At 37.6% G+C, this 12236-nt stretch overlaps 1 long non-coding RNA gene across 1 annotated transcript in view; it reads left to right on the top strand.

Moving 5' to 3' along the window:
• LOC116786304 overlaps positions 1-12236 on the top strand; it is a 52610-nt gene that overhangs the window by 25802 nt on the left and 14572 nt on the right. The window contains exons 5-6 of the long non-coding RNA XR_004356872.1: positions 3035-3186; positions 11109-11188. This is a non-coding gene — a long non-coding RNA (uncharacterized LOC116786304). The remainder of the gene's footprint in view (positions 1-3034; positions 3187-11108; positions 11189-12236) is intronic.

Raw genomic sequence — 12236 nt, 5'->3', positions numbered from 1 at the left:
GCAACTGAACGTGCCTATCTTGTATTGGTCTTTTTAACCACCAATGCACTTGCAAAAAACGTGGGTAGAACCCTCCCCAAATCTTCGTTCGCGAAGCCTAGCCATGATGACTCTCAATTTGTCAATAATATCTGTGTTACAGGAATGCTTGATGTTTGAAACAGATGGTATGGACAATGCTAGGGATATTAAAAGTACCAGTAATGTCATATGGAACAGAGAGCTGCATTCTTATAGATAACCTGTCTTCCTTACAAAGGAAAAAATGGACTACTTTAAAGTCATTCCTTCCCTTTTCTAAACAAAAAGGAGATAAAATATTTTAAATAAATATTTATACTTAAAGGTTGTCTTTTGTAAAGTTCTTGTTGCCTTTGTTCTTGAAAATAAGACTATAGTTTTTCTATATTTTATAACTAATTTAACTATGAAGTATTATGACATCAAATGTAAATATTGTGCCTTCACTCAGAGGATATGCTCATTGATCATTACTGATGTTATTAACCTATGGAATTTCTAATCTGCCTTCCAACACTTTATCTGTAAACCAGTGTGAAAATAAAAATAAGAAATTAGATAATAAGGTGTAACATTTTTCCCTCCTGTCCTTCTAAAACCAAACTTTTCTTCCTCCTTCTGCTTTTTAAAAAATATTTCTACTGTGATTTTTAATGTTTCCCCTTGATCCTTAGTCCTCCATGATTCTTTGATGAAGTCTAATTTTACCAGCATTTTGTGCAGTAACTTTTGCTGAGTTTTATTAACCAGGAGTGTACTTTGATCTTTTCTTTACATGTCCATACTTCTCAACATCAAACAGCAAAAATCCTGGAAGCCCTAGCAGTAAAAGAAAAAAAAAAGAAAAAAAAAGTGTTTTAAACTACCATTGAAATTCATGGGGCAAATTCAGTTTTTACTTGTGACATTATGAGAAATGAAAAGTTTCAGAGCCTAAAGACAACTGAGATAGGGTAGGAGATAATATCAGTGATATCTGTCATGGTTATTAGGAGACAGGTGAAAGGATCAGATGCTACATAAACAAGAACCCCCTGAGCAACAGTGAAACAAAACTGCCAGAGAGGGGCTGGGGGAAATCAGTGAGTATATCCATCCATTCTGATCCTTAACCTACTAATGTTTGTTTTTCAATAAAGCGATCTGTGTAGGGATCCAATCACATAAATACAATCTCAAGTTTTGTGTTCAAACTGACCCTTATCAGTTTGTTTTATCTATTTTCAAACCATTATTTTTCAAAACCCCCATTGTTTCTCCATGAATTATGCTAACTAGAAAGTTGAGGAGGGTAAGTGGGAGAAAAAAAAGCATTTTTAACTTTCTGGGAGTATTATTCATTTAATGTATAATACAAGAAAATGGTTGTTACCTAGTTTTTCTTAAAAGCTTAGATCCTTTCTAATATTTAAAAAATATTATATTAAAAGCTGAAGTACTTTCAGACCATGAAATTTTCTGATGCTATTATTTTGAGAAGTTATTTTACAGTGGCAGGACTTAGGAGGATGGGTCAAATTGTCAGACGATTTAAATTGCCATAGTTTCACTTAAAGAGGCAAGCAAAACTGTACCAGTTAAAGAGAAGCTCTGGATGCGGTTATGGCTCTTATAGGTACAATAAGGTATATGCTTTTGTTGTTATTTATATTGCAGTTGCTCCTAAGAGCTGTGCTTATTACCAGGCCCCACTATTTTGGAGCGACATGTACAAAGAACAGAAAACTGTATTGAGAAGTGACACTGTCTTTTGTATACTGGTGACTAGATGGCATGAGCACTGCACTAGATTGTTTGCAAAAGGCAAAAATAGTTAATCTCAGTCATATTTCTGCCCCACTTAGGTATGCTCTGTGCAGAAGTTTTCACACTCTGCAACAGTAGGAAAACACTTCAAAAGCCTTTTAGAGGAAAGAGAAAGAGCTCTTTATTTCCTCTCCTTGTTTAGAAAGAAAACGGTTTTACACTTAATAAATTCTGTCTTGCTTTGAGATTTTATACAGCTAAATGAGCTGATTCCTTTATTAAGGCCATGAAGTATCTGTTTGTATACAACATTCTTAGGAATATCTATGAATTCTTCAGCTAATTTCTGCAAGTTTGCCCCTTCTTCCTGTAGAGTTACCTAAGCCTATGGAGAAATGTCCATGCATTAAGAAAAGTGAGGCGATGGTAGAATTATGAAATGGCTTGGACTGAAAGGAATCTTTAGTGCTCATCTAGTCCAATTCTCCTGACATGGACAGGGGCACCTTCCACTAGACCAGGTTGCTCAAAGCCTCATCTAACCTGGCCTTGAATGTTACCAGGGAGGGGATGCTCACCACCTCACTGGGCAACCTGTTCCAGTGTTTCACTCATCATAAAAAAATGTCTTTCTTATATCTAGTCTCAAATAATGTTCTTGAAAACAAATGTTGGTTTTGTGTGTAGCTTTTCGGGTTTTACCTACCCTAATACCTTTCTCATTCTCTCTCTCTTGCTGAAAGTGGGGGAATATACCCTTTCAGTTTTCATTTTCCAGAGAATATATGTTGTTCTGCTTTACAAATGACCAAAACATTCTAGACTTGGTTTTTTCTACCATGTTAAAAAGTCTACAATTACTAAGTGAAATTCCTCTGTACTGTTTCATTTATAAAAATCAAATTACACATACGATTTGCTTTTCAGGATTAGAAAATAAAGAAAAATTATAAACAAATACATTATATATTATATAAAGAAAACTTGCCTAGAGATGAGAAAAACCAAATAGCTGATAGGACTGGTCCCCATGTCAGACAATACTTGTTCCTACAGTCGGTAGCAATGCTTCAAAATCTTTCAGGCTCTTCATCCCCAGCGTCTCTTCAGTTTTTTATGTGCATTAGGGATTCTTCTCTTGTGGAAAACATCCCTGCTTTGATGTGTCAGAGGTTATTTTTTTCGCAATTGTTTTTAAAATTGTAATATCTTGTTAGCTGAAATATTAACATTAAACCTTTCTTTCTTAACCACATGCAAATTGCAGCAGAGAGAAGAACCTTGTGTTAATGGACCAGACCTATCACCTCCTAAGGCATGAGAAGTAAATGAAAATGTAGCTAATGAGTTCGTTACTGTGTCTGTGAGTAGGTCAATGTGAAAAACAGCAAGGATGGTAGAATATGCTGCAGTGACAAGGTATGGAGAGGAATATTTATACAGCTTTTTCTCAAACTATGAAAGACGTTTTCTTAATTTTAGGCTCTGACAAAGAACCTGTATGGAAGTTTACCTCAGACTTCTGTGGGAGCCCAAACCCAGCTTTCAGCAAAGGAAAACAAGGGCTCACAAAAACCTTGTGATCTGAAGGAGCTGGACCCTTCTCACAAGACCTGTTAAAGTTCTACATCATTGATCAAGCCTGGTTCCAGCAGATATCAGAAAAGACTTTTGAGATGATTGTATCAAACCATGTCTAAACCCTTAATCCTTTCCCCCTATGTAATCTTAGTTGAAGGAAATGTTTAACCCATTGGGCAACGGTAGTAAAAACTTGTGTAATTCCCTAATTAACATAACTCGTCCCCTTCATTAACATGTCCAGCCTCAGATACCTTTAAAATAGTGTTCTCTTGTTCAATAAACTATTCCAGTTCCCCCATACTGGGATCGTGTTTAGCTTTTATTTTTCAGACCGCCACTAATGTCGCCACAACCGTGGGGCTGAGAACCTTCTAACATTTAGAAGATTCCTCGGCCATCGGCTGGCTGGACCAAGGGAAGCAGCACTCCTTGTGTTTCGGTGGTGTGTGCGTAGTCAGAACTGAGAGAAAGCGGAAGACATGCACGGAAACTTGTCCTCAGCAGGCGGGAACTGCTGAGCGAGCTGACTACGAACTCCAGATTGGGTAATTATTTTAAAGACTTTGTAACATTATAAGTAGGGTACAATGGGGACTCAAATATCTTCTGAACAAAACCACATTTATTTAATTTTAAAACGCGAGCTTAAGCAGCACAGCGCGAAAACTGACGAACGGCCCTTGCAGAACCTGTTGCTGTGGGCCCAGCGTCACATGTCAGAACTGAGCGTTACCAACCTTCTTGATACGCGCTTGAGGGACTCGGCAGTCGCCCGAAAAAACCTCAGCAGCTGCTGCCCGGGACGGGCCCCAGCCGCCGAGCTGAGCGCACAAGCACATTGCAGCCCGACACACGCTGCCCGGAGAGAGCCGTGTGAGACAGAACCATGGCCACCGCCGCTGCAGCCACCCTGTGCAGGGTCGGGGTGCGAGCCAGCGCCAGCAAACTGCCGCGCTGTCTCGGCAAGTCCCTGTGTCACCGCCCGCTACCGCTCTCAGCAGCAGCAGCCAAGCAGCGGCCATAGGCGCGAGGTCAACACCCCAGAGCAGGTCCCTGAAAGAGGGCCACCACCTCCGGCGCCCCAGCAAACAACGAGATCGAGAGACCCGCGGCGGAGGAAGCAGCAGCGGGACCCGAGCGGGAACCACTCAGAAGGCAGAAGGAACGCGGAACCCGGAAACGACAGAGGCACCGGGAAAGACAAACACAAACAGCGCACGAGGTACGCAAAAAACGGGGCTATGGAGCGTGGGTGGCGGAGAGGATCCCACAGAGTCCCTGAGAAGCTCCGGGAAAGGTCCGAGGGAGGAAAGAGCCCGAGCGGGACCGTCAGCGAAAGAGGGAGCGAGCGGAAACCCGGGAGCAACAGCACGAGAGAAACCCAGGAACAGTGACCCCGGAGACAAACAAAGCGGGGCAGACACAAAGCTGCCGACTTCAGCAGTAATCAGAGCAGCAAAAACCCCCTTCCTTGATTTTTTTTTCCTTTTTCTTTACAGCCTGAACTAAGAACTGGTCTTTTTTTGCAAACCCTTTTTGTTTATTAACCTGTTTCAGTTTCACAGTGTAAGGCAAACAAAACGCTACCAATGGAGAGATTGTCCCCCCACACCCCGCAAACAAACAAACAAACAGAGGAAAAAAAAGGGGGGGGGGAAGGCGGGGAAAGCAAAGAACCCTTGCTGAATGAAGATACCCTTCCATAAGTAATAGCCAGAATAGTTTTTAAATGTATGCATAGCTGTATTTTTGAAAATTTTTAAGTCTTTGCAATAACAATTTTCCCTAAGTCCAGAAGCCAAATTAACACAGAAAGACATATATTTACCTTAAAAATAGAAGAAGTATATATTTTATCCTTGAACTATAAGAATGTTTATATGTATTTGAAATTTAAATTGAACATGAAGTAAAATATGCTTATGTTTTTACAGGTTATACTATCATCAAAACAGAAAACATAGTTATATTAGTAATCTAAGGGTGAGAAACAAAAAATGCCAATGCATAACCAAAAGACACTGTAAAATGAAACCCAAAGGTATGTTTGTATGATGTGTGTTCGATGGCCATCGAGTATGAATGTGTGAGTGAATGTATGCATGCGTGTGAATACATAATGATTAATATGTTCTGATTTATACACAAATGCGCATTACCTCACATATGCACAAACACTCTTAGATAAAAAACAGAAAACATATCACCCTGAGTTGAATAGAATTTCATTTGCAGAGACGTCTTAGGTTAAATAAAAGTTTTCAAAAACAAACACTAAAAAACACTTTCAGTAAAAATCAGGAGCACACAAACCCTGAAGTCATCAAGTTATTAAGTTCGGTTCAAAATCAATTGCCTATAAGTCAATAGGATTTTTAGAGGATAGCTTAAATAAGATTTTATAAGAGTAATTTCTAATAAGAAATAATGGGAATAAGTTAAGTTGTTTAAACAAGTTTTATATTAATCCAGGGTTATTTAGTTTAGCATTGTTGGGAATTTTTCCTTCTTGCATTTTGGTCCTTGTTTATTTTTCTATATCCAAAAATGTCTGATAGTCTTTTTGATTAGTTAAATGTTCTTAATGTTAATGCTAAGTTTAAAAAAATAATTTATGTAGCAATATGCAGAATGCCTTAAAACAGCTATGATTCCTTCACATGCCTTTATAGTGCCAAACCTTGTGGCCCAAACTATTCTGTGGCCTTTGCATAATCATACTTTCCATCTCAGGTATGTAAAAGACTGTACATTGCCTTGAAAAAGGAGCCTCCTTGCTAAAATTAATTTCACTTGTGGTACTAAAAGTAAGACTGCAATGTTTCTTGATAGATCCATTTAAGTATACCTTTGCTTCTAAAATGCAGCTATAGAATTTGTTATTACCTCAGTCTGAACCGATACTTCAAAGCATGGATAAGTTGCAGAAAAAATAGTAATCAAAGCTTAGATTTCATGTTTAGTTAGCATAATAAGTTAAAAGAAAACATTTAAAGTAATATTTATATTCCCTTGTATTTTTTCTTGCATTGGCAAATGTTTGATCAAAGTTTTTTCTGAGTTTTTTGGTTTTTAGAAAAATAAAAAAAGAAGGGGCAGATGTGGGAGCCCAAACCCAGCTTTCAGCAAAGGAAAACAAGGGCTCACAAAAACCTTGTGATCTGAAGGAGCTGGACCCTTCTCACAAGACCTGTTAAAGTTCTACATCATTGATCAAGCCTGGCTCCAGCAGATATCAGAAAAGACTTTTGAGATGATTGTATCAAACCATGTCTAAACCCCTTAATCCTTTCCCCCTATGTAATCTTAGTTGAAGGAAATGTTTAACCCATTGGGCAACGGTAGTAAAAACTTGTGTAATTCCCTAATTAACATAGCTCGTCCCCTTCATTAACATGTCCAGCCTCAGATACCTTTAAAATAGTGTTCTCTTGTTCAATAAACTATTCCAGTTCCCCCATACTGGGATCGTGTTTAGCTTTTATTTTTCAGACCGCCACTGACTTCCTTCAATGGCTCACTAAAGTGATGTTTTTCTATTCATAGTATTTGGGTACTTTCTTGAAGCAAGGCACTCACTAAATTTCTCCAAAATTTTTCTTTTAAAATAAAAAAGAAAAATTACACAAATGAAGTATTCAACCCAGAATCTCCTTGCTGCAACTTCAGTATGCAATAAACATAGATGGTTTTAATAAAGATAGTAAAGCTTTTGTAGTTCCATAAAAGTTCAACGATAAATTAACATTAAATGGAATGCTAAAGTTTGGGCAGGTTTTATCCCTTGAACTTAATGGCCAAGGTCTTTGGCTTCTGGTAAGAAACACACAAGGCAGATCAGGTGAAGGATATTCAAGGGTGTCTTTCAGCATTTCTTACCATACTGCTTTTCCATACAGGAGAGAGAACCTAGAAAACTACACTAAAATATGGCCACTGCTAATTGCAGTTACAGTCATTGCAGCGGAAAGGTGGATGGTGGATTTCATGATTTTTTGCTCCCTTTATTTTTAAGTTATATTGTGGGAGTAACTTCACAGGTTACTGCTAGGAGATAACCACGATGTCAAGAAATCATGTTAGCAAGTGCAATTATTTAACACTCATGCTATTCTGGCTACTTCATGCTATAAAGTGATTTTTTTTTTCTTTTTTTTTAAACACTGCCTCTAAAATTCCCTTGCATGAGTTTTCACAGGTCATCTTTATGGCAGCATAGAGCTGTGAACGATTGGGTCATGCATCTTTATAGTGGAGAAACACATGATAAAATAACACTCATTAGCAGAATTACATAAAAGGAAATCAATGTTTAGATTCTCCACCTATTTTCATTTATTTCCTCACATGTCTTATGTTTAATTGCTTTTCTTAGGCTTTGTTATTAGCTTCAAAAAAACCCTTGATTAGAACACTAATGCTGTCTTCAGCACGTTACAAAATATAATGCCTAACACCCACTTTTTTCCCTCTTTTCCTTCTCCTGATTGATTGTATGGCTGATTTGTTCAAAAGGAATCTCCTAGGAAACAGCAAAACGTACACGTGGCATTTTATACGTGAACATCCTAGAGTCACAACTATTTCCATTCCTCATGTGTTTTAGTCTAAGCACAATCTACTGTCAGCTTGAAATTACTAGTATTTATAAAATGCACCTCATCTAGACAAAAAACCCTCTCTACCAATATTGGTAAATATATGTATTTGCAAACTTAATTCTCACCTTTTTCTTTCAAGATCCAGGAGAGTAAATGGCTCTGTTAGGCCGTCAAAACGAACTATTTCTTTTACTATTTTGTTCAGATAGCTCTGTTGTGGGCAGGAAGTAGATGGGATCAGAGGGCTAGAAATTGGTGTAGTATTTTTCTTGTAAAAACCCCATATTTTATAAAGGGATTTTTCCACCCAGAAATATTCATGTGCCTTTGTCTTCCACCTGCATGTTCACTGCAGTGTAGTAGACAGCATCACCAAATACTTGGTGCTTACAATGCTAAGAACACTGAAAATTTTACCAATGCTTCTTTAAGGGTTTGATCATCTCATTCTGTAGAAGCCATTTGACTTTCTTAGCCTTGATGCCATATTAGTCGGCACAAGAAAAGCAGCACTTGGGAGAGTGCAGTAAGGCTTCCATTGAAGCTGAAACTCTTTTTCCTGTCAATATTACTTAGTCAAATCCTAAACAACTAAGCAGTATTGCACAAAAATAAACTGCCCATAGATATTTTGTTTCAAAAAGTGACTTATATTGTCTTATACCTCAGTCTATTATGTTCAGAATGTGAATTTTTAGTTTATTGCTAGCAGCACATTTTCCTAAGCAATGGGTGAAGCTACCATTTCAGAGAACTGCTCAGTGTGTGGCCATTTCCAACCTGTAGAAAGTCCTTAACTTTCTCACACATGCATGGTTTATGTAAGGTATAGATTCTCCAACAAAAAGCACCTCAACACACACTCTCTAGCCTTTCCAAAAGGCTCTCTGGGAACTAGCATGGGGTACTTGCTCCACTTGCTTTGAGGTCTGTGCTCAGGTCCTTCCTAGGTCCTGTCTCTGTGTGTGACTGCTACCTGGGTCTGGAAGAGGGAGCAGCAACTGCTTTTCAGGTTTTTATTACATAAGTCTTTGTGCAGTGAAGCCTTGATGTCCTGAAATAGGTGTAAAGACTTTGGGAAGTAACTCTGTGCACTCAGGCAGTGAAGCCTGACCAGGCTGAAGTGAAACCTCTGGGGAGATTTTAGACCTCTAATAACTAAGTATTTCCATTAATTAGACTGTGTCTTATCAAGATATGATTACATGAAACGTGCCCATTTTACGGCAATAGATGAAAATTTGATGTGGAGTCCCCAGAAAAGTGATACTGCCACCTGTGTAGGTTCAAACGACTAGCCAAATCCCAAAGTCAGAAGCAAATTTTAAGGAGACAGATTTCACAGTCTCTTCTCAGTCACAATGAACCATCCCACTCAGCATCAAATTTGCTGACTATTGATTTTCATTTTTCATCTGCTTAGCTGATGAAATTGGGCTTGTGTCACCTAAATAGAAAAAATGACAAACTTTAGCCTACTGGAACTTGGCTGTACCTTTTTCATAGATAAATGAAAAGAGGTTTTAATAGGGCTGAGACAACACCAAAATAAGAGCAGTGTTTTATTTACTAACAGAGCATGTAGTGCTAAAGACATCACTGAATGTTTTATACAGAAAGAAAATCTAGTGGTTATTTGAATTTTAAAGTCCTCCATAGACTGAAGGTCAAAAACTGCTAAATGTTTTTTTAAGTTGGATATCTAGTTGTTTTATGCAGATTATAACAATCATTTGAATATCCTTACAGGAAAAAGTTTTATGTACTGTCAGTTCCCATATATTTTCATTAATTTTTGTTTTATTTTTGTTGATGGAAGCATGAGGGTAATTGTTTCTGTTCAGTAACATGGTCCTCCAAAGCCAATGTCTGGATATTAAATGGCTTATCGCTCATTTTGGTACTCTTGGTATCCTAAACAGCTACTGAAGCTTTCTAAAACCATGCATCATAGAGATATTTAACATCATAAAGTAAATGGCTCTGTAAATGAATGGTGATATAATTTACAACTTTCCCAATTCAGTTTTAACGTAGTTCCATAATTTCTTTAAAGGCTAGTTCAAGCAATTCAATTAAAACTTTCCCATTGAGACCAGTGGGTGTAGCATCCAGCCATTAAATGCATATCTACTATAGGTAATTCTAATACATATAGTATCTCGTTATTAGTAGTTATTGATGAGCCTCAAATATATTTTTCTCTAGCTTTCTCTCCCATCCCTCTTAATCTGTGTGTATTTTTAAACCAAAGAATCTCGGGTACAGGGAAAAACACATACACACACGCACATATTCATATATATATGTATGTATATATCCATGTGGGATTTTATGTATATTATTACGTTGTTTATTCTGCCTTTTACCTTAAAAAACAAGAATTTTGCTCTTGCCCTAATTCAAATTTTCTATCTCTAATGAAAATAGACAGTTATAAATACTGTATCCTTCGACTCATTAGTAAGTTTGGTTTTAGTGTTTGTCAAACAATCTTGTTAAAAGACTAATGTCAAATTGTCTTTTTTTGTGCTAGGCTTGTTTTCTGTAAATTGCCAGAAAATAATTTATTCAGTCTGTCTTTCTTCCAGTCATTGATTATGCAGATATTATTTATCGTACTTCTGCAAGCACGTCTTAGCATAAATTGGATGTGCTTTATCATTCTGCATTACATTGTATTTACAAATGCCCTATTTTCTGTTCATCATTGATGACTTTATTCCATGGTAAACTTGTCTTCATTAGAAGGGCTTAAGCATTAGTGTTCATTTATCAGCAAGGGAATTTGCTGAAAAGCCCCACCATGTTTTCAATCTTTAGCAAATTCTTTTGCCAAAAAATATGCTTTCCAATCCTTAATTGTTTTTCTCCATATGAAATTATAATAAATAGGAAGAATGATTTTCTCTTAGCACTCCCACCCTCTAGGTATTTCTTTTAGCTGCTATTAAAGTTTGGAAGTTATTTCAGTTTTACTTCTTAAATAAAAGAGCCAATAATAGTAAGGAGGTGTAGCATGCCTGGCATTTTCTCAAGTGTTAATGACTGTGTTCAGGTCACCCTAGTTAGGAGTAATAAGTTCCCAGACTAGCAATTTACTTGGTTAAAGGCAGGGCTGACTAGTATCTACACTGTTTATTGTCTTTTTCCTAGTCATGAACACTGCCCACACATGATGTTTCCGAATTTGACTGAGTCCAGAGAATGCATTCACAAGTCTGATTAATTTTCAGGTATAGATAAACCTTTTCTCTTTATAGCTTTTTTCTTCATAGCTAAGAAAGTATGTTGTATTGCTTTAGTGAGATGTAATTGCAGTAATTCATCTGCAGTAAAAAAATTTCATGTTTGAAAATCTCATCTGTGATTGCACAGGCATAAATGTTATGTTAAATCATAAAAGCTGACATTAGTGTAAATAAGGGCTCAACATCCTGTGGAGTGCCAGGCATTTCCTACTTCCATGCGAATTAGCAGGCTATGAAAGTGCTCATAAACTCACAGACTCAAACACCAGAATATGCATGTCAAATCATCACCCCTTCCTGCTTATTTCTGCATGATAATGAAGGAGACAATTGCAATTCTTTCTGCTTGAGAAAGAGTTTGCAATGCCAGCACAATCCTCGTTCTTTACCCAGTACCAAAAAGCCTGAGGAAAAGTAACATGAGGACCGATGTGTCATCTGTTATATTGAAGCATTGCTGCTGTTCTCAGCAGTGTGACACCTCCTCTATAAGAAACAGTGAGAAGGAAATGAATCTCCCTCACTTGATCATTCAAGCTTGATGTGCACATATGCTTGGATGAGGTAAAGAGGTCTTGGTTTTGGAAGTAATCATGAGTAGACGATAGGGTACCTATCCAGCACACTAACCTTGAGCTGCTTCAGAAGAGATATTTTGCAAAAAAATGGTAGAAAACACAAGACTATTCCTTACGCTTGTGTGGCTGAGTACAAGCTCATCATTGCTGGCACCCTCAGAGCTGCCTGTGTTATTTAACAGGAGAAAAAGAGGACAAGACACTGCGCAGTCCAGAGGGTGGACACAGTCACACAGAACATAGGACGCTGGGATTGCATACTCTGCACCACATTAGAAAGAAGAATAAAGAAAACGGTTTACTGCTTTATTATTCTTTGGTTTTCTTTATTATTCTCTGATTTTTGTTTGAGAATAAGAACAAATGTCTAATGAATGTCTAGAAGGAAATAGGCATCACTGTATCAAGCAGTCATGTGACTTACTTTTGAATAATGAGGCTGGAGCTGTGGTGTC

The sequence above is a fragment of the Chiroxiphia lanceolata genome, chromosome 4 (genome assembly GCF_009829145.1).
Source record: "Chiroxiphia lanceolata isolate bChiLan1 chromosome 4, bChiLan1.pri, whole genome shotgun sequence".
Lineage (NCBI taxonomy): Eukaryota > Metazoa > Chordata > Aves > Passeriformes > Pipridae > Chiroxiphia > Chiroxiphia lanceolata.
Note: the sequence above shows the minus strand (reverse complement) of the source record. Positions and strands in the feature narration are given on the sequence as shown.